The sequence below is a fragment of the Oryctolagus cuniculus genome, chromosome 2 (assembly GCF_964237555.1).
Source record: "Oryctolagus cuniculus chromosome 2, mOryCun1.1, whole genome shotgun sequence".
Classification (NCBI taxonomy): Eukaryota; Metazoa; Chordata; class Mammalia; order Lagomorpha; family Leporidae; genus Oryctolagus; species Oryctolagus cuniculus.
The window spans coordinates 28,541,093-28,567,387 of NC_091433.1; the positions used below are offsets into that span (position 1 = coordinate 28,541,093).

The 26,295-nt window shown below is 37.2% G+C and overlaps 2 long non-coding RNA genes and 1 other non-coding gene across 3 annotated transcripts in view; 1 reads left to right on the forward strand and 2 right to left on the reverse strand.

Moving 5' to 3' along the window:
• LOC103352401 (uncharacterized) lies at positions 1-24,496 on the forward strand. The gene is made up of 6 exons (XR_519879.3): positions 1-357; positions 883-954; positions 6,295-6,422; positions 10,333-10,499; positions 15,030-15,140; positions 24,334-24,496. It is a non-coding gene; the product is annotated as an uncharacterized lncRNA (long non-coding RNA).
• Positions 1-26,295, reverse strand: part of LOC103352404 (uncharacterized) — a 136,518-nt gene that overhangs the window by 84,897 nt on the left and 25,326 nt on the right. Inside the window, exon 3 of the long non-coding RNA XR_011386853.1 lies at positions 4,496-4,571. This is a non-coding gene — a long non-coding RNA (uncharacterized lncRNA). The remainder of the gene's footprint in view (positions 1-4,495; positions 4,572-26,295) is intronic.
• On the reverse strand, positions 12,705-12,836 carry LOC127490445 (small nucleolar RNA SNORA70). Its single transcript, XR_007918395.2, has one exon. It is a non-coding gene; the product is annotated as a small nucleolar RNA SNORA70 (small nucleolar RNA).

Here is a 26,295-nt window from a genome sequence, read left to right on the forward strand (position 1 = left end):
ATCAAGGAGACAGGCGCCTTTCTCTGAAGGGAGGAAGGAACCTCCACTGTGATATGGCCTTGACTAAACAAATTCAGAGTTGGTGAACTCAAGGGGCTTCCATAGCCTAGACAGCTCATAGCAAGAGTCTCGGGTGATTGCTGACGTCATAAATAAGAGTGCCAATTGTTAAATCAACAATGGGAGTCACTGGGTTCATGCTCCCCTCGCAGGATCTCTGTCCTTAATATGTTTATCTATGAAACTCAAAAACAACACTACTAGTCGAACAATATCCTATACCTGGTTCAGTTGTGTGAGTGCAACCTGTTGAAATCCCTGCTTAGTATATACTAAATTGATCTTCGGTATATGAAGGTAACCGAAAATGAAACGTGATGAAGGGGGGGGAGGGGAGAGGAAGTGGGTGAGGGGAGGGCCACGGGAGGGAGGGAGGTCGGGGGGAAGCCACAACAATGCAAAAGATGCCTTTTATATTCTACTTAAAACTATTCGTTGAGCTCTGTAATTAATACACTATTACTCTTAGGTGTTTAATTAATGCTATAACTAGTACTCAAATAGTATTTTACACTTTATGTTTCTGTGTGGGAGCAAAATGTGGTAATCTTTACTTAACATACGCTAAATTGATCTTCTGTATATAAAGATAATTGAAAATTAATTGTGATGTGAAGGGGAAGGGGAGAGGGAGTGGGAGAGGGGAGCGTTGTGGATGGGAGGGAAGACACGGGGTGGGGGAGGAGGCTATTGTGGTCCATAAGCTGTACTTTGGAAATTTATGCTCATTAAATAAATTAAAAAATAAATAAAAAGTAGTATGATATAATCACACTAAGCTGATCATGATGATTATTCACTTATTCATTGTTTCCAATCCAGCTCCCGGCTAATACATCTGGGAAAAGCAGGGGAGGATGGCCCAAGTGCTTGGGCCCCTGCACTGGGAGATCGGTAAGAAGATCCTTGCTTCTGGCTTCATCCTGGTCCAGCCCTGGTCAAAGCGTCCATTTTGGGTGAACCAGCAGATGGAAGACCTCTGTCTCTCTCTCTCTCTCTCTCTCTCTCTCTCTGTCTTTAAAATAAATAAAATAAATCTATTGTTAGTTAAGATATGTTCACAGCAATCACGAAGTACTCCCAGTTGAAAGAGGTATTGTGTATATCTGATATTCAGTGATTAAAAAAAAACCTTAATATTTCACCAAAGTTTTTTTTAAGTCACAGTATGTGAAACTTTGAGGAAGAGTTACTTCCTATCTCTGGAAAATTTTCCTTAATGGTGTTCATCTATTCATCACATAGTTGAAACAGCAGTTATATTATTAACACACAATTATTCTTACGTGTTTAAATTTTAACTGAAAAGTGATCCCTGTTAGGAATATGGAAAAAATTATGCTGAGTGAAATAAGCCAATCCCAAAGGGACAAATACCACTTGTTCTCCTTGATAGGTGAAAACTAACTGAGCAGCAAAAAGGAAACCTGTTAAAGTGAAATGAACACTATGAGAAATGGTGACTTGATCAGCCCTCACCCTGACTGTTGATGAGCAACTTGATATGTTATCCCTCTTAGTATTTTTTGTTTGTTTGTTCTACTTAATACTTTTGGTTGAATACTGTAGTCAATACACGATTCTTCTTAAGTGCTGAAACTTAACTGAAAAGTGATCACTGTTAAATGTAAGAGTGGAAATAAGAGAGGGAAGAGATGTGCAATTCGGGACATGCTCAAGCTGACTTACCTCAAACGGTAGAGTTAGAAACATACCAGGGGATTCTAATTCAATCCCATCAAGGAGGCATGTACCAATGCCATCTCACTAGTCCCAGTGATCAATTTCTGTTCACAATTGATCGTAGTGATAGGACTAAGAACCAAAGGGATCACAGAAACAAAAATAGTTTCTGCAAATACTAGCTGATAGAATCAAAAAGGGAGAGAATGATCCAACATGGGAAGTGAGATACACAGCAGACCCATGGAATGGCTGATGTCCTAAACAGTACTCTGGCCTCAGAATCAGCCCTTAAGGCATGCAGATGGCTGAAAAGCCCATGAGAGTATTTCGGCATGGAAAGCCAAGACACTCTGGCAAAAAAAAAAAAAAAAAAAAAAAAAAAAAAACCTAAATGAAAGATCTCCACGAGTGAGATCCCAGTGGAAAGAATGGGTCATCAAAGAAGGAAGTACCTTTCTCTGAAGGGAGGAAAGAACTTCCACTTTGACCATGGCCTTGTCTAAAAATGATCAGAGTCAGTGAACTCAGGGGGGTTCCATAGCCTTGACAGCTCATGACAAGAGCCTAGGGTGATTACTGAGGCCATAAACAAGAGTGTCAATTTGTTAAGTCAACAACAGGAGTCACTGTGCACTTACTCCTCATGTAGGATCTCTGTCCTTAGTGTGCTGTACATTGAGATTTAATGCTATAACTAGTACTCAAACAGTATTTTTCACTTTATGTTTCTGTGTGGGAGCAAACTGTTGAAATCTTTACTTAATGTATGCTAAACTGATCTTCTGTATATAAAGAGAAACAAAAATGAATCTTGATGTGAATGGAAGGGGAGAGGGAGTGAGAAAGGGGAGGGTTGTGGGTGGGAGGGACGTTATGGTGGGGAAGCCATTGTAATCCATAAGCTGTACTTTGGAAATTTATATTCATTTAATAAAAGTTAAAAAAAAAAAGAAAGTTGTAAAACCAGTGAATTAAACTTATGGAGGTGTAAAAAGTCCAGGATAAAAAGCATTTCAGCTCAGTCCTGAAAGATAAGTAATAATTAGAAAGAATGATGGAAAATTTTAGGCTAAGGTTTCATTCTGGACAAAGGCACAGAGATTTTCTCGAAAAAAGTCTGCGCCATGCCCAATTAGATGGGACTAGTGGTTATATGAAAAAAGTAGTTACAGATGATAAGGAATGCGGGCTTGCAGACAAATCATGAAGAGATCTGTATGCCATAGAAATAATTTTAAACTTTATTTAGTGCATGAAGGTAAGTCTAATAACATTTTCTTTAAATCACTATAATATTTAGTGAATACTCTATAGACGAAGGCACAAAGGAAAAACAAATGAAAATGTAGATACTATTTCAAACAACAATTGCATTCGAATATTGATATGGGACTAAGAGATGCAGGATTGGATTTAAAAAAAAAATAAGTATTTTATTTATTTATTTGAAAGAGAGACAGAATGATTTCACTCCAGTCCACGGGTTCACCTCACAGATCCCAGCATCATCTAGTTCTGGACAAAGGATAAAGTCAGGAGCCAAGAATCAATTTGAGTGTCCCACACGGATGGCAAGAACCCTGTTACTTGAGCCATCACCTCTGCCTTCCAGTATATGCACTAGCAGTAAGCTGGAGCTGGAGTTGAGAATTAAACCTAGACACCCCAATGTGGAGTATAGGTATCTTCCAATATTTTTTTCATTTAATTTGAAAGGAAGAGAAGGGTGTGTGTGTGTGTGTGTGTGTGTGTGTGTGTGTGTCTAAGGGAAAGAGAGAGAGAGAGATTTTCCATTTGCTGGTTCACTCCCCAAACTCCTACAATAGCCAGCCCTGGCCCAGGCAGAAGTTAGGAGCCTGGAACTCCATCTGGTTCTCCCACATGGATGGAAGCACTCAAGTACTTGAGTCATCATCTGCTGCCTCCTAGAATGGATATTAACAGGAGGTTGAATTTCAAGCAAAGAAACTGAGACTTGAAATAAGCACTCCAGTGACGGATGCTGGCATTCCAAGTGTTGATTTAAGCCAATGCACCAAATGCCCACATCAGAAATATGTGTTTCTTAATTGTTATGCTACTCTTAGTTTTGAATTTTTATGATGATACACATGATACATCCAAGTTCTGGATGCAACTGCACAGGACAGTATGATTTACTCTGCAGTTCATCAAAGTTGTATCTGCAAGAAGTCAGTATATGTTTGAGGCTTTGAGATCTGTACGTTCTCTGTTACTATTCTGCTAGTGTAGTACAACAACAGCCACAATCAATACATAGAAGAATGCTTGCATTTAATTCAATAAAATATTTTTACAAAAAATGGTTGGCAGATCCTTTTTGTCCCGTAAGTGAAACTTCTGGGTTGTTAAATTAGAAAATAAAGGTGATCTGGAATTTTTTGTTAGCCAATGTTGAAGAAAGGCCAGCATAATACAGCATCTCTCTGTAGATTTCAAGAAATGTCACTGCTGACACTATTGCAAATTTAGGAGTTCCCAAGACCATCCACAGGTTCAGTAACTCACAGTAAAGACTAACAGTTTACTAAGCTGTCATACTCAGATTTTTTTTACAATAAAAGAACACAGATGGTAATTAGCCAAGGGAAAAGGTACATGTTGGCAGACCCTGCAAAAGTTGCAAGTATGAGACTTCCAGTTATGCTCTCCCAGCAAAGATGTAGACACCACTACCTCCTACAAGCCGTGATGTGTGCACAGATTTCTGCCTACCAGAGAAACTCACCTGAGCCTTGATGTCCAAAGTTGTATTGAGGTTTAACACAGGCTCCATTCACTGATTACATAGCTCACCTGAGTTCCTAGGACAAAGAAAGGTTAAGTTAAAATGTTAAGACCCAAAGTACTGTACATAAGTCACATTGCTAGCAGAAGCACTTTGAATGACCAAGACCAGCAAGTAAATAAAACTGTGCCTATCAGAAAGGACATTTAAAGGGTTTAGAGGACTGTCTTCCAGCAGTTGAGGGCAAATGATAGCCTTTTCTTGGGGCAAGTTTGTTTGTTTTTAGATTTATTTCTTTGAAAGGCAGAGAAAGAGAGAGACAGAGGAGAGAGAGAGAGAGATCTATCTTCCACCCATTACTTTTCTCCAAATGCCCACAACAGTCAGAGATGAGTCAGGCCAAAGCCAGGAGTTAGGAATTCCATCCATGTCTCCCACATGGGTGGCAGGAACCTAAGCATTTGGACCAGTATCTGCTGCCTCCCTGGTGCATGAGCAGAAAGATGAGTAGGAAGTGGAGGTTAGAGTTGAACTGGCATTCCCATACCGCTCCAGGTATGCCATGTGGTGGCTTAACCCATTTACTAGAATACCACCCCAGGAAGATCAATTCTTGGATACATTAGTTTACATTTTTTCCTAGGGTTGCTTGAACAAAGAACTGCTGAGCAGGTGACTGATAACATTGCAACTTGTCTCATGGTTCTACAGGTCAAAAGTCTCATTGAATGCTCCCCTCAATAGGGTCTAGAAGTTGATCTGTTCTGTGCTCTTCTCTTAGATTTGGGAAGCATTATAGATTCCACGGTTAGTAGATAACCATGCTTTCCTTGTGTTTCTTCATGGCATTTTCCTTCTGAGAAATTTCCTCTGTCTATATTTCTGCTTTTTGTAAAACATTAGACAGATTGGAGTAGATCCTTCCCTTATGACCTTTTTTAACTCAATTCTGCAAAAGTGTTATTTTTAAATAAGCTTACACTCTGAGGTACTTGGGGTTAGAATTTTCACATATTTAGAACAATTGAATTCATAAAAAAAAAAACCCTTGGTTTGTTGGGACGATTATGTAAATTAATGTTTATAAAATGCAAACAACCAAAAATACAGTTTTTGGAATAGACCAAATACAAGAGTATTCAGATCTAAAATGTGTTAGTCAGATAATTGAGCATAACAAGATCATGTAGATAAAGATAACTGTCTTTGATATGGATGTACATAATACAAGCAGAAGGTCACAGACTGAGGAAGCAAACTATAATAAGTGTTTCGATCTTTGAAGATGGAGCAAGCACCTGTAGATCTGTGGATGATAATAAGAATAAGGTCAGACTATCATAGATGGCGTTGACTCTAAAAAACCAGGTTGTATTTCTGTGCTACTTATGTCTTTAGTTATATGAGCAATTATCACCCATTGTTGTATGCCTTCCTTGTTTGTTTATGCTGAGTAGAATATGTTTTCATGAACAGCAGAAGCCAAGTCTATGCTGACAAGAGATATACCATTGCCTGATACACAATATTCCTATATTTTTAAATGATTTGATTAAATAAATAATAGCCATCAAGCCATGAAAATGGAATGCAAAATCTCTTTCCCTCTATTGCAAATTAGGATTTAAAAATCCTTAATGTATGTAGGGAAAGATGTTAAGGGAATTGGGCAAAATTTAAACATGCTGTTGTCAAAATACAGAGAGAGATTGATCATTTATAATAAAAATTATGGAGGGAAAATATAAAATATAAAGAGAGACATTTGTGTTTAATCTGGGTCAACTTTTTTATTTCAGGGATATTGAAATTTAGAACAAGGAACTTAAGAAGTTTGCTCATGTTTATGCAAATCATTGGAGGTCCCAAGGTTACTGCCTCAGTTTCAAATAACAGAATTTTAGAAATGAGGGAAATACATGCAAAGGTAAGTTATTTTCACTTTGTGGTGTCCAACTTCTATTTAATTTTTGACCATATGCCTTATTTAAAAAATGTAAATACTAATTTTTAACACTGTGTGTGCAGGGACACATTTGGTGCAGGTAATCAATTGATTTTTCAGAGAGGTCTGATTACATAATATTCCAAGCAAAGATCTTCAATGTCAAACTGGATTGTATCTACACCAGTGAATACCATAGAATAGAAACAGATAAATAAACAGTGAACAAAATTATTTTCAATTATTTGGTTTTCTAAATCAGAAAAGCCTATGGTCTCTTAGTTTTCATTTCCAATATTTCTTTTTACAATCAACCATCCTCCCCCATTTCGAAAAATTAAAGCCAAGTTTCCATCCTAAATTTCTTTGTGGAGCATTCTCTACAGATATAAAAATCTTGGCCGGCGCCGCGGCTCACTAGGCTAATCCTCCGCCTAGCGGCGCCAGCACACCGGGTTCTAGTCCCGGTCAGGGCACCGGATTCTGTCCCGGTTGCCCCTCTTCCAGGCCAGCCCTCTGCTGTGGCCAGGGAGTGCAGTGGAGGATGGCCCAGGTGCTTGGGCCCTGCACCCCATGGGAGACCAGGAAAAGCACCTGGCTCCTGGCTCCTGCCATCGGATCAGCGCGGTGCGCCGGCCGCAGCGCGCTGGCCGCGGCGGCCATTGGAGGGTGAACCAACAGCAAAGGAAGACCTTTCTCTCTGTCTCTCTCTCTCACTGTCCACTCTGTCTGTCAAAAAAAAAAAAAAAAAATCTTGAAAACTGACCCAAAATAGGATAATTGAGAGAGTCATGCATTTGATTGAGGATCATAGAGGAGCAAAATAAGACATATTCCAGGAAAAAAAATACCTTATTTCATCCAGCAAAGAATCTAGGTAAATTTTCAATCTAATCTGTCTAGTAGTGTGTCATAGAATTTCATCCTGAAGAAGCAAGGTGTTTCTCTTGGGAGAATACAATAACATGTCTATGGGAAAAGAAAAATGAATTCAAACTTTTTTTCCAGACAAAAAGTTTTATTTTGCTGGTTGACCTTAAGAACTTGCTTTCTAATTCTCTTTTAGTCGTCATCCAGCATTGTGGCCCAATGGGTTAAGCTGTATCTACAATGTGGGAATCCTATATGAATGCAAGTCTGAGTCCCAGAGGCTCCATTTCAGATCTAGCTCCCTGGTAATGAACCTGGAAAAGCAGTGTAAGGTAACCCGTGTACTTGGGCGTCTGCCATACATGTGAGAGACCCAGATAGAGTTCTAGGCTTCTGGTTTTGTCATGGCCCAGCACTGACCACTGCAACCATTTGGACAGCGATCTCTCTTGCGCCTGCTTTTGTTCTCACTCTGTCTCGCACTCTTGCCTTCTCTTCTGCAACTCTGCCTTTCAAATAAGTAAATCTTATTTTTTAAAAAGGAAATAGAGCTAAACCTATGGTTCTACATTTAAAAAACTTATTCATATAAAGATAACAGATTTTATGCATTCCATAGGTACAGTTCCAATAAGACAACCACACTTCTCTTACTTCTCTGTTCCTCCCATCTCCCTTCTCTGCCTCACCTCTCTTCATCAGTTTTTGCAAAGACATCATTTTAATCCACTCTATCTTCACAGACTTAATTTGCCACTATGATAATATTCAATAAGTAAAAGGTAGGAAGGCCACGGTTCTACAGCAGTATAAACAAGAGCTAAAAGCAATATTTTAAAAGAAATTCTATTTCTACCATACAAAATAGATATTATACTTTTGAAAATATTTAAACTTATAAAATAATCAAAACTCATATTAAAATATTCTAAGGCTATAAATCATCTGTACCTATCTTGGACAGAAACAGAAATGTCTGAAACCCACAGTCTCTGGAATATTTATTAGAGACTTCTAATGTTAAAATACTGTTTTCAGGCCAGCGCCGCGGCTCACTAGGCTAATCCTCCGCCTTGCGGCGCCAGCACACCGGGTTCTAGTCCCGGTCGGGGCGCCGGATTCTGTCCCGGTTGCCCCTCTTCCAGGCCAGCTCTCTGCTGTGGCCAGGGAGTGCAGTGGAGGATGGCCCAAGTGCTTGGGCCCTGCACCCCATGGGAGACCAGGATAAGCACCTGGCTCCTGGCTCCTGCCATCGGATCAGCGCGGTGCGCCTGCCGCAGCGTGCCGGCCGCGGCGGCCATTGGAGGGTGAACCAATGGCAAAGGAAGACCTTTCTCTCTGTCTCTCTCTCTCTCTCACTGTCCACTCTGCCTGTCAAAAAAAAAAAAAAACAAAAAAAAAAAAAACAAAAAAAAAAACAAAAACAAAAAACTGTTTTCAGTGTAGGCAGGAAAGCAGTAGTTGAAGACATTCTAATATCTTCTTTGTTGAAGAGACAGAAAATTCAACAAACTAAGATTTGTGAAATTTAGAAACCACAATTCCTGAGCATCTTAATATTTTGAGTATTTAGATTTTAGATGCTTCTTTATATTTTTCTCTGGAATAATTAATTTTTTCAAGGTTTGAATCCTAGAAGGAATAGGCAGACAGTTATGTCTCATGAGGCAGGGTCAGACATTCGTGTCTTATAATCAATCACATCAAAGATAACAATCAGACATTAGACAAGATTATTCCTTTTGGAAGAAAGAGAATGACAGAAAGTTTTTGTGAAACAAGGCCAGACCAATTTAACTATTAAGGCAGCCAATCTAAATGAACCCTTCTGTTTCTTTCTGAAATGTGTTGACAATGTTCATTCAGTTATGGGGAGTTACAGTGACTGCAATTATGTAGAATTTCCATCTGAAGGTTTTGAACTATGCCATGCAGGCTGTGATAATAATGAAGCTGTAGCTACCAAGGTGAACTCATCTAACTTATGCAAGATCCTTAATGTAAACAGTCTACCAAGAGAGATACATAGGCATGCAAATATTTGCAGGGGGATTTATTACATTCTCTATGGGAAAATAGATTAAAGTAGAGGAAAATGTACAGAAGTCTTTGAACAGTGAAACATTTTTACTAAACAACAGAGCTGTCAAAAGCCTTATTCCCAAGAAGTAGAGGATGATTACAGATTCCCAAGATGGCAAAGTGCATCAAATAAATTTTATCTTGTTATTTAGTGCTTAGACGAATTCTTTCTAGAAGAGTGAGAAGTATTTCCTACCATTTATAAATGCTACCTTCATCTTATTTATTTGAAGCAGCTGTTGGGAAACAATGACATTTGGAGCTAAGTTGAAGATAACAGAATTTATTAACTACAGATTTATTTGCATATTCCAACATAACACATCCACATGTGAAATTAGTGAATTAGAAAAGACTGGTGCAAAGAACTATGTCTAGACCAAACAATCTGGAAATGATTCAATTCTAGGTATTGCACGCAGCTTCATCATTATTAACATCTTGCTAATATAGTGATCAAAATTTCTTCTGAATTCTCAAATCATATTGGATAATTTAACTGAGTTAGTTATTATTCTGATTACTCTGAAAGGCAGCTTTCTTCTTATGTTGAGCAATATGCCAACTTTTTCCCTTAAATTCACATTTTTATAGAACATTCAAGGCTAAGACATGTCCATATGAGTTTGATCATTCCAGGACAATAGACAATATTTCAATGCCTAAATAAAACAGTTTTAATTGCCAAACAAGATTTCAAGGGACTGAGCTTCATTTTAATCACAAACAAGCTGCAAGGCAATTTTCAATTACAGCAAGCTTTTTATTTTTCTCCAGCTGTGTGTCCCTGCTGATTCCTGAAATTACATGTAAGTTGTCCCAGATTTTGAAGTGGTATACCTACTGAGGTTTTTCTTTTGTCAGTTGATGAAGTATCTGTGATTAGAACTTAAATAAATTGGCATTTATAAGATGTATTACCCCACCCTGTATGTTTCAGGACATGGTGATTGAGGAAGAAGAAATTCTGAGATATCCCCCAGTGACAGGAGTGTTCCTAATTAGGCTGCTAGAGTTGCACGTACTCACCTCTTCTACAAGAACATCAAAAGATAATGTGGGAACTAAGCCCTAGAAAAAGTAATCTGTTGGGTATTAGACAATCAGGTCAGTAATGCATTGTGTTTTTAAAGTTCTACAGTGCTCCAGCTTTTAGGAAAGTTTGCTATGGGAAACTCTGGGTTTGTATCATGTTAGTTGTTTCATTATAAACCTGAGTGAAGGGAGAGTTGAGACAGATGCAGTTAAAATTGGAGGCCTACAGAAAAACTAGATCTTAAGGGAAATCATAGAGAGTGTCCTGTAAAGGAACATGGGGACAAGCTAATGTAACACACAAAACTTCAGCTTGCAGTTTGATTACTAGGTCTCTGTTTCATCTTCTGCGTTACTTTGTTTATTCAATGATCATTCACTAAAGTCGTGATTGACATTATTATATGAAAAAGTTTTTACTTTTGCTAAAAACTGATATACAAAAATTCTTATGACAAAGTAGGAGAATATTTATAGAAAATGAGAAGATCAAGAACAGCCAGGCAAAACAAGGATACAAAAGACTGTAAATCAAAATAGAATACAAATATATGATAACTTTAAGATAAATTTCTGTAATTTTCTGTACAGATATGGCAGTGAAGGGCTGGCATTGTGGCATAGCAAATAAAGCTATCATTTGCAATGCTGGCATCACATATGGGTTCCTATTCATACCACAGTTGCTTCACTTCGGATCCAGCCTGCTGCTAACGGCCTGTGAAAAGCGGTGGAAGTGTTTGGGCCCCTGTCACTCACATGGAGACCAATACGAAGCTCTTGGCTTAGCCCTGGCCTAGCAGTGATAATTACATCCATCTGTGGAGTGAACTAGTAGATTGAAGATCTCTCTCTCTCTGTAGCTCTGAATTTGGAAATAAATAAATAAATATTTAAAAAATATGCAGTAGAAAGTGGTTTATCCTAGGATGGAAGAGATAACATAAAAGCACAAAAGGAAAAAAAAAACAACAATTTTCAGTATTAGAAGTAATAACCGTTAGACACATTTTTGAAAAAAATGCTATATTGTGTATACTTGTGAAGTATTTATCCTCACAACACTGGAAGCCATTGGATACATTTAACAACAGCATGCTATAGATAGATAGATAGACAAATCTTCAGAAAAGTCATTAAGATATAATAACAGGGCATATTAGAAATTAGAAAATGGGGGGCCGGTGCTGTGGTGCAGTGGGTTAATGCCCTGGCCTGAAGCGCCGACATCCCTTATGGGTGCTGTTCCGAGACCCGGCTGCTCCACTTCCTATCCAGCTCTCTGATATGGCCTGGGAAAGCAATAGAAGATGGCCCAAGTCCTTGGGCCCCTGCACCCACATGGGAAACCTGGAAGAAGCTCCTGGCTCCTGTTTTTGGATTGGCGCAACTCCCAATTGCGGCATCTGGGGAGTGAATCGACGGATGGAAAACCTCTCTCTGCCTCTCCTCTCTCTGTAGCTCTGTCTTTCAAATAAAATGAACAAATCATTTTTTAAAATAAACAAGTTAGAAAATGGGAACAAGGAAGCCCCTTAGGGTGGGATCTTGCTATCCTTCAGAGTTATTTAATGGCCTGTGTATGTGTTGACTGTGAGACTTAAAGACACTGTAGGTGTTGACTGTAGGATCTGAGGATAACGGTTTAAAATTGGAAAGGGTGTAAGGAAATGAGCTGGAAAGACGTGTTGATGGGTTGGATAACATGCAAACTAATTAAGAATGGCATTGGCTTGAATTTAAAAATCCTATACCTATAATTATTTTCCTTGTAATAAACTGTCTTGACCAAAGATCAAGAATTAGGGGACAAACAAAAACAAGCAAAAATTATGTTATGTCTTCCTTTTTACAAGTCATGATTTTCAAGATGCAGAAAGAATAACCAGTTTTCTTATACCCAACTTATTTTTTCTATCAAGTTTCTCTACTCATTAACACAGCAGCGTCAGTGACAATGACAACTTCAGAGCTACCCTAAGAACACTGGCATCCAGACTGTGTGAAGATTTACACATTCTTAAGAGGGTTTCTTAACACTGAAGCCAGCTAATTTAACTTTGCACAGTGCTGGACATGTTTGTGAATTTTAATGTATACCATTTTTAAAAAAAAATTCAAAATGATCCACAACCTTCTTACACTATTGCTGTGTTTATATTAATTCTAGTTTTCATGTGACTGCTCATCTTATCCTTTCTAATCATGCATATCATGCATAAATTTCATATCTCACTATCTCCATTGATCTCTTTTTCTTATAAAAGCATATGTTAATTAAGTGTCTATGGTGCCTTAAGGTATACCAAATAAAACAGGCAGCATAAATGACCAGGGAGGTTGTTAATGACAGCCAATGCATGTGGCGTCCCCAGTAGAAAAGGAACCAAATCAGCTTAATTACTGCTGATGTCTATTTTGAATAACTATTTCAGTCTTCATTTCATATTATTATTGTGGCCAAATTATGTAAGTAATTACCCTTTTAGAAAATGAACACATAAGGAGCAAACATTGTGGTGGAACAGTTAAATTTGCCACCTGCAGCACCGGCATCCCATATAGGTGCCAATTCAAGTCCTGGCTGCTCCTCTTTGATACAACTTCTTGCTAATGTGCCTGGGAAAGAAGCAGAAAATGGCCCAATTCCTGAGGCCCCTGCCGCACACATGAGAGACCCATAGGAACCTCCTGGCTCCTGGCTTCAGACTGGCCTAGCCCAGACTGGGGTCATTTGGGGCGTGAGCCAGATAATGGAAGATCTCACTCTGTCTGCCCCTCTCTCTGTAACTCACCCTTTCAGATAAATATATAAATCTTTACAAAAAAGAATACACAAGTGACAAATGAAATATATGTACATATAGATTTAGGCAAATAACCATATTGTTACTGAAGGAGACAATGGCCAATCTGTAACATCTGTCTTTTGGGAAAGGAAAGGTAAAACCCTTAATTGTGGGTCTGGGGTAAGATTTAAGGAAATAGAAAAGATAAATCAGTAGGTGGGCACATCAATAGATCAGTTTCTGAATGGGGATTCCTGTAGCAAGAGCATGCATGGATAGTTCAAGGAGTCCAATCAGTGGACACTGTCATCTGTAGTGCTCTTCATTTCTTTAAGTAGTCTGGCTCTTCTATTTCCTTTTATCCTTCTGTTTGGGTTTCCTTGAGGAGGCTGGGAGCACAAGGTTGATTGTGGTGTCACCTGTGGGTCATGTTTCTCCTTTTGGCATTTGTGGCTGGGTGGTCACTCTCAGACTAGTTGAAAAGTTTAAGCCAGCTTGATGATGAAATTGTAAAAATCAACCTAAGAAACTGTGATTTATTAACCTGACTTTTATGGCTGGAAAGACTGTTAAAGACTAGGTCAGGGAAAAGAGAAGGAAACACAGCAGGAAGCTTTTGAGTTCAAGTTGAAGAAAAGAATCCATGAAAGTGGCAACAAGGTGGTTTCAGTAGCAGGCCTTAGGAATGTGAGAGCACTGAAGACCAAAGTGGGATTACAAGAGACAGGAAAGCCTCAAGAAATCACCGGTCATCTGGCATACGTTAGACCATATCAGTTTTGACCCTAATGTCTACAAGAAAACTATTTTTCTCTTTATAGCCCTAGCCAATGTCCCATTGTTTCTCTAAATTTTTTCCAGTAAATTTAGTTCCTATAATTAATTCAGCCTTCAGGCATATTTAAAGAGAAAACTTAAAATTAATAAATTGTGGTTTATAAAACAGTGTTTATCGGTATTTTATTTTAAACACATTGTCTCTGATATTACTTCATGATTCTCATGTACTTATTTTATATCAAATGTGAATAGGCATTTGATGCACATCCCAATTCACCTAGATTTAAATCTCATGAAAAATAACCTAAAACTTTAATATAATCACTAATGTTGGTGATTTGTTCAAAATGTTTGCTTTCTTCCTTAATTGACATGTTCTGCAAAATCTCAATCAAGTATTTTTCATTAATGTAATGCACATGAAAGTCAATTTTTTGTTTCTTTATGTAAATATAAAATGAATCTCCACAAGAGTTAGCTTTAACTAAATCAACTTACTATGGTTTTGAAGTTTATATTTCACTGCTAGACCTGATCTATTTGTGAATATTTCCATGAGGTACTTTAATAAGTGGTTCCTGTTAACTGTCGTTATCACAGCAGCCATGTGATTCCCCAGTTGCTCCTGGCTTCCTAACCACCATTCACAGTAGACAACAGCAGGAACTTAACTTTCAAGCCTAGAATATAAGCCTGGGATCAGGTGATTCAAGGAGAGGAAACACCTGTCAAATTTGGACTAGGATGAGCACTAATTGTGAAAATAAAAATGCGTCTAAGTAGCATATGTATTGAAACATGAAGTAATGGACATTGATGAACACAAAGGAGATGTGATTTTTTTTTATATATAAAAGACATCACTTCAACTCTAAACGCACCACTGATTATCTAAAAGAGAATGCGAAGACCGCAATTACCTCCATTCCAACATGTGAAGAGTAAAAGCCCTTAGACATATTTATAACAACTGTTAAAAATCTAGAAAAGTGAAAAACAATGTTGTTTGTCTTGTTTTGTTTTAATCCATCAGAAGGAAGATTAAAGGGAAAAGTGCAATCACAAAATCTGGAACTACAGGGAATCAAGATAATCACAGAGCAATCTGTGTAACTGGAGGAGAGGTTACTGAAGCCATTCCCTGGTAGGATTAATGAAATATTAGTCTTGATAAATTACTGGAGGATGAGAATGAGTGTGAGAAATTTTGGGGGCTAAAGATTTAGGGGCACTCCCACACTGCTGTGATTTCCCTCTAGGAACCCAACCAACTTTTCATAGTGAAGAGCCAACTAAGCAGCCCTCTAGGCTTTACAGATGGAGAGGGAGAATAATAATTGGAAAATTAATACTGAGTATTCTCCATAACAAAGTCTTACTCTCCTAGAAAAACATTACTGCACCTCAATCCTTCTGCTGGACATTTTTCAAATTCCATCTCCATACAGACTTCCTTTTTTTAACCTATCAAGTTGAAGGCAGCTGACTAAAAGCTAGAAAACAATAGTGAAGGACACATCTAAGGGACTCAGGTTCATTAAATACTGGCATTTAATCACAGGATAAAAGGAATGAATGCTTTTCACTTTATCCCTTACGTTTTCTATCTGAGAGAAAATGGAGTGGGCTGGTCCAGGATTTGAACCTGGGACCTCTCTCACCCGAAGTAAGAATCATACCCCTAGACCAATGAGCCGCACCAAAGGGGAAACTTGTTGAAGTGAAATGGACACTATGAGAAACAGTGACTTGATCAGGTCTTGTCCTGACTGTTGATGTACAATGTAATACTTTATCCATTTTAGTATTTTTTTTTTTTGTTCTAGTACCATTGGTTGAACTCTGTAATTAACACCCAATTATTCTTAGGTGTTTAAATTTTAACTGAAAAGTGATCCCTGTTAGGAATATGGAAAACATTATGTTGAGTGAAATAAGCCAATCCCAAAGGGACAAATACCACTTGTTCTCCTTGATAAGTGACAACTAACTGAGCACCAAAAAGGAAACCTGTTAAAGTGAAATGAACACTAGGAGAAACGGTGACTTGATCAGCCCTCACCCTGACTGTTGATGAGCAACTTGATATGTTATCCCTCTTAGTATTTTTTTGTTTGTTCTACTTAATACTTTTGGTTGAATACTGTAGTCAATACACAATTCTTCTTAAGTGCTGAAACTTAACTGAAAAGTGATCGCTGTTAAATATAAGAGTGGGAATAAGAGAGGGAAGAGATGTGCAAATCGGGACATGCTCAAGCTGACTTACCTCAAACGGTAGAGTTAGAAACATACCAGGGGATTCCAATTCAATCCCATCAAGGTGGCATGTACCAATGCCATCTCACTAGTCCCAGTGATCAATTTCTGTTCACAATTGATCATAATGATAGGACTAAGAGACAAAGGGATCACATAAACAAGAATAGTGCCTGCAAATACTAGCTGATAGAATCAAAAAGGGAGAGAATGATCCAACATGGGAAGTGAGATACACAGCAGACCCATGGAATGGCAGATGTCCTAAACAGCACTCTGGCCTCATAATCAGCCCTTAAGGCATGCGGATACGGCTGAAATGCCCATGAGAGTATTTCGGCATGGAAAGCCAAGACACTCTGGGGAAAAAAAAAAAAAAAAAAACTAAATGAAAGATCTCTGTGAGTGAGATCCCAGTGGAAAGAATGGGTCATCAAAGAAGGAGGTACATTTCTCTGAAGGGAGGAGAGAACTTCCACTTTGACCATGGCCTTGTCTAAAAATGTTCAGAGTTAGTGAACTCAGGGGGCTTCCATAGCCTTGACAGCTCATGACAAGAGCCTAGGGTGATTACTGAGGCCATAAACAAGAGTGTCAATTTGTTAAGTCAACAACAGGAGTCACTGTGCACTTACTCCTCATGTAGGATCTCTGTCCTTAGTGTGCTGTACATTGAGATCTAATGCTATAACTAGTACTCAAACAGTATGTTTCACTTTATGTTTCTGTGTGGGAGCAAACTGTTGAAATCTGTACTTGATATATGCTAAACTGATCTTCTGTATATAAAGAGAATCAAAAATGAATCTTGATGTGAATGGAAGGGGAAGGGGGAGTGGATAAGGGGAGGGTTGCGGGTTGGAAGGACGTTATGGGGGGGAAGCCATTGTAATCCATATTCTGTACTTTGGAAATTTATATTCATTAAATAAAAGCTAAAAAAAAGAAATAGATATAGAGAAAGCAAAATAATTCCAGAATGAATATTAAAGCTTATTATAAATCAAAAAAAAAAAAAAAAAAGCAATGAATGGAGGCCAGCATTGTGGCTCAGTAGGCTAATCTACCTGCAGCTCCAGCATCCCATTTGGACATTGGTTCTAGTCCCAGCTGCTCCTCTTCTGATCGAGCCTTCTGCTAGGGCCTGGGAAAGCAGTGGAAGATGGCACATGTCCTTGGGCCCCTGTACCCAAGTGGGAGACCCAGAAGAAACTCGGATCAGCCCAGCTCCAGCCATAGTGGCCATTTCCGGAGTGAACGAGCAGATGTAGGACTTTTCTGTTTCATTCGCTCATCATCAGTAAATCTAACTTTCAAATAAATAAATAAAATATTTAAATAAAACAATGAATTATAACATAAATAGCTTCTGGATGCAGAATTTCTTGGAGGAATAGTATGCAGGGAAGCCCCATATCAGTATAAAGAAGAACCCTAGAGGTAATTGAAGCTAACACCTAAGGTGTAGAAATCATTAAACAGTGGAATACTTACTGTTATTAATATTAATCTTCACAGTACATATCTAGATATCTTTGTGCCTATTATTCAGTATATCAAATATATATATATATTTATACATATATATGGAAAAATCACATCTGAAGATATAAAATAATCATTAGAACATTTTTCTTTGTAAAACAGAAGATTTGTATTCTCTCAAATAAGGGGATAACCCAGGCTGGCACTGTGGCACAGTGGATTAACACCCTGGCCTGCAGTGCCGGCATCCCATGTGGGTGCCAGTTTGAGACCCGGCCGCTACACTTCCAATCCAGTCCCCTGCTGTGGCCTGGGGAAGCAGTAGAAGATGGCCCAAGTCCTTGGGCCTCTGCTCCCTCGTATGAGACCAGGAGGAAGCTCCTGGCTCTTTAGCTTCAGTTCGATGCAGCTTTGGCCATTGTGGCCAATTGGGGAGTGAACCAGCAGATGGAAGACCTCTCTCTCTCTCTCTCAAAGAAAAAAAAATGAGTAAGAATAAGGTGACACCTCTTTCTTATTTAAAAAATAGGTGAATTTGTTTTACTATTATTTTCATTCTATTGTGCCCACTTTTCTGAGATTTCTGATCCTTTCTTTAATTTTTAAGTATATTTTTTAAAAATAAAGAATAAGAAACACTATTACGTCTACTATCATTGCAATCAAAAAGGAATCACCAAAATTAGATCTAATAAACTATTTACTAAAAATATCTGGACAATTTAACTTGGTAGCTTAAGTAAATGCTAATTGATTCTATAGTTTACACTTTGTTTCTAAAAATCTAGATCAACAATTCAACAGGAAGATGTGACTATAAAAATATAATATAATGATATATGCACCGAATTACTGTTTAAAAGAAATGCAATTGAAAAGAAATGTTAATGTATCTAAAAGGAATCATAGACTCCAATACAATAGTAATGGGAGACTTCAACACCTTGCTTTCAGCAATGGACAGATCAACCAGACAGAAAATCAACAGTTAATAAACACTGTAAACCAAAGGGACCTGACTGATATCTAAATAACTTTTCTTTTTTTTCTCAGAAAAAAATTTTAAAAAATATTTATTTATTTATCTAACTGAAGATTCAGAGAGAGAGAGAGAGAGAGAGAGAGACAGAGACAGAGACAGAGACAGAGAAAGTCTTCTCTCTACTGGTTCACTCCCAGAATGGTTGCAACAGCCGAGGTGGGCCTTGCTGAAGCCAGGAGCCTAAGCTTGCTCCGAGTCTCCCACACAAGGGCAGAGGGCCCAAGGACTTGGGCCATCTTCCATTGTTTTCCCAAGCCATAGCAGAGAGCTAGATTGGAAGTAGAGCAGCCAGCACTCAAACTGTCACCCATGTGGGATGCTGGCACTGCAGGCTGCAGCTTTACCCACTATGCTACAGTGCCAGTACCACCTCAGAAACTTTTCATTTAAGGTATGCAAACTTCATGCATTACATAAATACAACTTTAGGAACATAGTGATTCTCCCCATCCTAGCCACGCTCCCACCCCCACTCCCACCTTTATTCCTTCTCCTTCTATTTTAATTCTTACTTTTTTACTAAGATCTACTTTCAATTAACTGTATACACATAACATTATCCTAAGAGTTCAACAAATAGCATTAAAAAAAAAAAAAAACTGTTCCTCAACAGGGCTGATCAAATACTACAGTTACAGAATACACATTTTTCTTACCAGGACATGGAACTTTCTCTAGGATAGACCATATGCTAGGGCATAAAAAAAGTCCCACAAATTAAAAAAAAAAGAAATTATACCATGCATTTTCTCTGATACAATGGGATGAAGCTGGAAATCAACAATTCAAGAATCTCCAGAACATATGAAAACACAAGGAGACTGAACAACATGCCCCTGAATGAACAGTGTGTCATAGAAGAAATCAAAAGAGAAATCAAAAATTTTCTGAAAACAAATGAAGATGACAATACAACACGTTAACGCTTATGGGATACATCAAAGCAGTGTTAAGAGGGAAATTTATAGCAATTGATGCATACATCAACAAATAGGAAAAGCACCACATAAATGAGTTATCAATGCATCTCATGGACATAGAAAAACAACAATAAACCAAACCCAAAATTGTGGGTGGAAAAATAATTAAAAATAGAGAAGAAATAAATAAAGTTGAAATTTAAGTGAAAATAGATCTTTGTAAAATAAATAAGAATGGGAATAGAGGCCGGGGGTAGAAGAAGTTTGCCGGCGGGTGGGAGGTTAGGGTAGGAAGAATCACTATGTTCCTAAATTCGTATATATGTAAGATGCACAAAGTTTGAATACATCAAATAAATGCTTCTGTAAAAAAATCAATATAACTTCTGAATTATACTGTGTAAATTTTCATTATTTATCTTATTTTAAAAACAACATTCAGGAATCAATATCTTTTGGAGATATTTAAGTAAATAAGACAGGTAATATTCATTAGGTATTGCTAAGAATTTTTTTCCCTTAATAATGCATTAGGACCTATATTGGGTCTTTTCTGCTACTCAGAGACAAGAAAATATTAATTTAAAACATAATGTATTATATATAGGCAAATAATCACCAACAGCATTTTACTGTAAAGATTGATCAATGTGTTGATGCCTTTTGAAGCATGTTAACAAGTAAATTAAACTAAAAGTTCACCTTAAGGGTAAAAAACGCCAAGTTCAACTTTGTTGGGGTTACTTTCAATGTAATATATTGTATAAGTACAATTATTTCCACAAGATGACAAAATTTGTGACTGATATTCATATGGTTTGCGATTGTGGTTGGATTAGAATTTGACCTATGAGTACTACTATGGAATAATAATATCCACTGGGTAATTGACATTTTTCTTAATAAGGAATACTATGTTCTAATCCATCACTATATGTAATTCTATGAAGAAAAAAATAACTGACAACAAACCCTCAGAAGCAACAAATATCACGTATCCCATTTTTCAGAGAATGTCACTTAGTCTCAATGAGTTTAAATTAATTATCCTTATAAATAAAGTTCAACAAAGTGAAAATTTTCTGCCTATCAATGTGATTTTTGAGAGCTTCCTCAGTTTAAATTGGCCTTTTGCCTAGTCTGCATTTCTGAAAACAATCCAAAAAAATTGTATGCTTTAATAATGGATTGACTGCTATGCCTTATTCTGCATTTTTCTGAACTCTTTGCTTTTCCATTCATTGAATTAGAAGATAATTTCATAGTCTGCCAAAACTTCTAATCTTTATCACCTTGGGATTTTGCATTTCCCAATGTAATATTTTCTTTTATCACAGAAGATCTTATACATCAATTGTGTTGAAGAGATTATAGATTCTTCTACAGAATAATGTCATGTCTTCCAAAGAATGGCTATAGAGTGTGAGTTATGAATTCACATATCTTGAGGCTGGTGTTGTGGTGCAGGCAGACCATATCAGAGTGCCTGTTCTAGTCTGAGAGCTCTACTTGCAATTCAGCTTCCTGCTAATGTGTCTGGTAAGGCAATGGAAGATGGTCCAAGAATTTGGACATCTGCCGACCATCTAGGAGACTAGAATGGAGTTTCTGTTCCTGGTTTTTCCTGGTGCAGAAGTACTGGCTATTGCACCCATCTGGGGAGTGAACTGGTGGTTGGAAGATCTCGCTCTTTCTGTCATCTTGATTTTCAAAGAGATTTTTAATGCCCACATTTTTCTGGGAAGGTAATAACTTCATGGATTTCAAAGCAAAAATCCTCCAGGACAATTGTGAGATTGAACTTGTGACTAAATGGAGAAAAGGATTCATTTTTTAGAGTTTACAGTATTCTCTCTCTCTGTAGGCAAACATTTGTTATTTGCAACTTCATTCAGCAATCTCTCATAACCAACATTACAGTTTTAGCTTCTATGAGATTGCTTTTATTTTGTTAGTTTCCCCATACAGGTGAGATCACTTGTCTTTTTACACTTGGCTTATTTCACTTAACATAATGACTATGAGTTTTATCCATGTCATTTCAGGATTTTATCAACCTGAAGGGTTTCTGCATAGCAAAGGAAATAATCAGCATGGTGAGATGACCTAGAAATGACCTAGAGATGACCTAGAAAATGGGAGACAGTATTTGCAAGCTCTACATCTGACAAGGAACTCAAACAACTCAATAGCATAAAAACTAATAATCTAATTCAGAAATGGGCAGTAGCTCTAAATTCCTTTCTCCAAGGCAGCATACAAATGACCTCCAGATTCAAATGGTAATAACTGTTAGGGAGGCAGTGGAAAAAAGAGAACACTTGCACACTGTTGGTGGGAATGTGTATTAGCAGAACCATCATGGAAAACAGTATAAGGTCTCCTCAAAGTGGCTAAAGATAGATCTAAGTTGTGATGCCACTATCCTACTGCTGGTTATGCAAGGGAGTGAAGTCATTCTGTGGAAGATTCATCTGCACTCTAATATTTTAAATGATGTATGTCGGCCCGCGTGGCAGCTCAGTAGGCTAATCCTTTGCCTTGCGGCGCTGGCACACCAGGTTCTAGTCCCGGTCGGGGCACCGGATTCTGTCCTGGTTGCCCCTCTTCCAGGCCAGCTCTCTGCTGTGGCCAGGGAGTGCAGTGGAGATTGGCCCAAGTGCTTGGCCCCTGCACCCCATGGGAGACCAGGATAAGTACCTGGCTCCTGCCTTTGGATAAGCACGGTGTGCTGGTCGCAGCGCGCTGGCCGCGGCGGCCATTGGAAGGTGAACCAATGGCAAAAGAAAGACCTTTCTCTCTGTCTCTCTCTCTCACTGTCCACTCTGCCTGTCAAAAATAAATAAATAAATAAATAAATGATGTATGTCATTTAGAGAAATATATATAAGGTAATATAATATAATATTTTTATTCATTGTAAATATAATTTCTAACTGCCATGCTAAGATATTTCAGATTTCTTCAAAATATAGAAAAAAAAAAGTGATTTTGCCATGTGAAAAGAATACGTTCCCTTTTAGCTTCATTGGAATTATTAAAATATATAATTAGTTTAAATTTGTAGAGTGTGTCTACATAGGATTCAAATATTTTGTTCAGAACTTTTCTTGTGATAATAAGGATATTCAGCCAAAATTTGTGTGGGTGAGCTTTTCTGAATTCAAGACATCCTAATTTTCTGATTATGTTATAAAGCACTACTGTCATTGAATTGATGCTTTTGTAGGTAGCTGTCAATTCTCATCAGTTAATTAGCAAGTTGTATTTTTGAAAGCAAAGAACAATGATAGTCAAAAAATACATTTTAAATGTCATATTAACTATTAATTATCCAATACATTCTTCACTAGGAAAATACGTCATTTTTTCTCTCATATTTTTTTCTTTTAAATCAGTGTCATGCTGTTTCCCATAATTCCCTGTGTGTTGTACTTAATAGGAGATACAAGAAATACAAGATGGATTAGAACCATACATACACATATTACATGTTGAGAACAGTGATCACAAAATCCTGAGAGCACACATAATTAAAAACATGAGTTGCGTTTGTGACAAAGGAAAGAAAATGAAAAGTAATTCTCATAACTCACTTAATTTTTTTTTCTTTAACACCAAACATTAACTGATCAGAATTCTGTGATGTAATTTAATTTAAAAAGTAAGTTGAGATTTGGTCCTTATTGTTGCCAGGCATTGTGATGCCTTACCATTTTTCCTTCTTTCAAGATGAAAGTGAAGTAGGAGCTGTAGGTACTAGCTCTGTGTCCTGTCTCTCTGCTGGTTTATGCAGTTTCTGTTCTGTTCTGTCACTTCTACATTGGCTTCTTTAGTGTTTGTGAATGTGGCATGATGTTTAAATAGCTGTTCAAATTTGTGTCTCTGGACAGACGATCAGTGGAGCTTGTTACTCAGCCACCATCTTGATATTTGCCTAGTTTCTTAAGGATAAATTTATGAAAGTCAAAGACAACTCTGAATATTTGAAGATTGACTCCAAATAGCTTTGATAGTGATTTATTCATTTACTCAGAGCTTTCCTACACTTCTTCATTCAAGATTTACCGAAGTATTTTTGGAAAACATCATACTATTTTTTGGAGATGGATAGGTACAACAGAGGGAAAAGTTTGACCTTTGAAGTCAAGTAAGTTCATAGTATGCAAAAAAAAATATAGAAAGGCTTAAAATAAAAGGACATTGTCCTTGATTTTTGCTGCTATTGGGATTGTTGTTAAAGCTTAATATTTTGGTTCTGAATTACTGCAATGATGGTATTTAGCTGATCTCCAAAACTTTAATTTCTCATGACATCTTGTATTTGGAGTTCCAGATTAAAAATTATACTCATATTTTAGTATTGGTAATAATTAATAAGACTTAAAAATCTACTTTATAGTATCCCTTACTTGGGTGAGTAATATAGTGTGCTGTCCTGTGAAAGATATATCATTTTTAAATATTGCATGAGGTTTTAAATGATAAGATCATAAATTTTAAATGATAAGAATCCTAAGATCCACAAAACTTTTAAATTAATGACAAAAACAAGATGATAATTATTTGATTTATAAAGTAAATGTAATCCAATTTCAATAATATTTTCCCTTTTTTGTTCTATTTTATAGTACATTTTTGTGGAGTACAGTGTGCATTGACCAAATCCGGGTAATAATCTTCCTGTTTCCTGAAATACTTTGTGTATTTTATTAATAGAGAAGAGAGGAGCTTCTACTTTCCAAAACAAAGATAAGTAAAGATAATGAGATGGAAAAATTAAATACTTGGCTTTCATGAGTACATATTGTTTACACATATTGACATACCCTGCCATATGTATAATTATTAAATGTATATGTATAATGAAATGCTCATAAGATTAAATATTTAAAAGCATAGGCTATTTGCTTAATTGAGAAAATTCATCAGTAGAAATATGAAGACAAAGTATGAAAGTCATCTGTTATCCCACTTCTGAAATTTAACTTCCATTAATATTTGGTTGTTGCTCCTCCAAATGGTATTATTTCAATTCACCACAATTACAGGTAAACCTTTTTCTCATGTCTTATAAAAAGTAGCCTAAGTTTCAGCTATACCTTGTATTCTGTTTGTTTCACTTATTTTTCAATAACCATTTTTTAAACAGACTTAACATTGCTGTATCTCTCTCTTATTGTTTTTGTTATTGGTAGAAATAACATAAAGCTTTGTGATGTCTGCAGGTGTATGTGTGTCAGAAGCAATGACATTCAATTTTGTATTAAAATAGACTCTTCATTTTAATATCACATATTGACTCATTATGTAAGAGATCAGTTAGTTTTAGCTATTTGGTATTATAAATTCACCACCTAAAACAATTGGTTTCTCAGATTTATAATGCTTTTTGAGTAACTTTTGATAGCTTCCAAGAGCTAGAGATAAGAAGGAGCTACTTTTTCTCCTAAAAAAAGTTGCTATCATAAGCTATCTGATAATAAAGCCACGTATTGGTTCATTGCCACTGTGATTAGCAAGCGTTTGTACTTACACAACCATTTCTAAACACTTGGGGATTTCTCTGATCTTGATCTTGTGGGAATTCAGTAAGTTCCTTGCAAAAAAAAAAAAAATCACTTTTCATGATTTAATGATCCTTTTTAAAGGATCCAATGACAAAAATTCTTATTTTGAACAAAAGAGATGCAGAGTCTAAGACTGAACAAGCCCTTTAAGTTCACTAGATTCTTTGATTTTTTTTTTTTTTTAAAGCAAGATTTATTTAAATCAGAGACCTCCTAGAGAGGGGTTCCAAGAGAGGAAAACCCAGGGAAGCCGGTAGTAGTGGAGCTGTTAAACACATTTTGAGGTTTCTAAATATATTTACTATTGATCATTACCAGTGAAAAATGACTTCTGATATTCATTGTGCTGATTTTCAAGATCTTTAATGTGGAATGGACATATATAAAGATGTCCTGATGGCTAATTCTTGAGTAAAGTTTCTAATTAACTCTCTTAAAATGCTGATTCACATCCTTAAGATGATCCTTAACTATATCTTTACATCCATGCTCCACATGTATATTTTATATTCTTTGGGTTGATATACACCTTCACTTAAAATGACAGTCTTTTCGAGTTACAAATAAAGCTATTCCTATGATTTCCCAAGGATGTGTTGTTACTTTATATTAAGGAGCATTCTATTCCTCAATATTTTTATAGAGAACTCACATGCTATATTTGAAGTATGCAGGCATAAAGGCTAAAATTGATTAGATTTGTGAACTGGAAGAACATGCCTTCGCCACGCCCCTGTGTGACCTCATGCCCCTACCCAATGCCTCTGCCACACCCCTGTGTGGCCTCATTCGCTTACCTGGCCACATGTGGGTGCCCACCAGCCAATCAGGTTAATTAACTACTCCCCTTTGGAAGTGGGTTAAAAGCCAGGACAAGGTGTGGCCCAAGCCGCTCTTCTTCCCTGGCCTCTTGTCAGGAGGGGGCTTGCTGTAGCCCCACACCTCCAGGGCACATGGCCTTCGGCCCATGTGCTCTAGGCTTCCTGGCCCAGATACAGGCTTAGATGCTCTTCCACATGGATG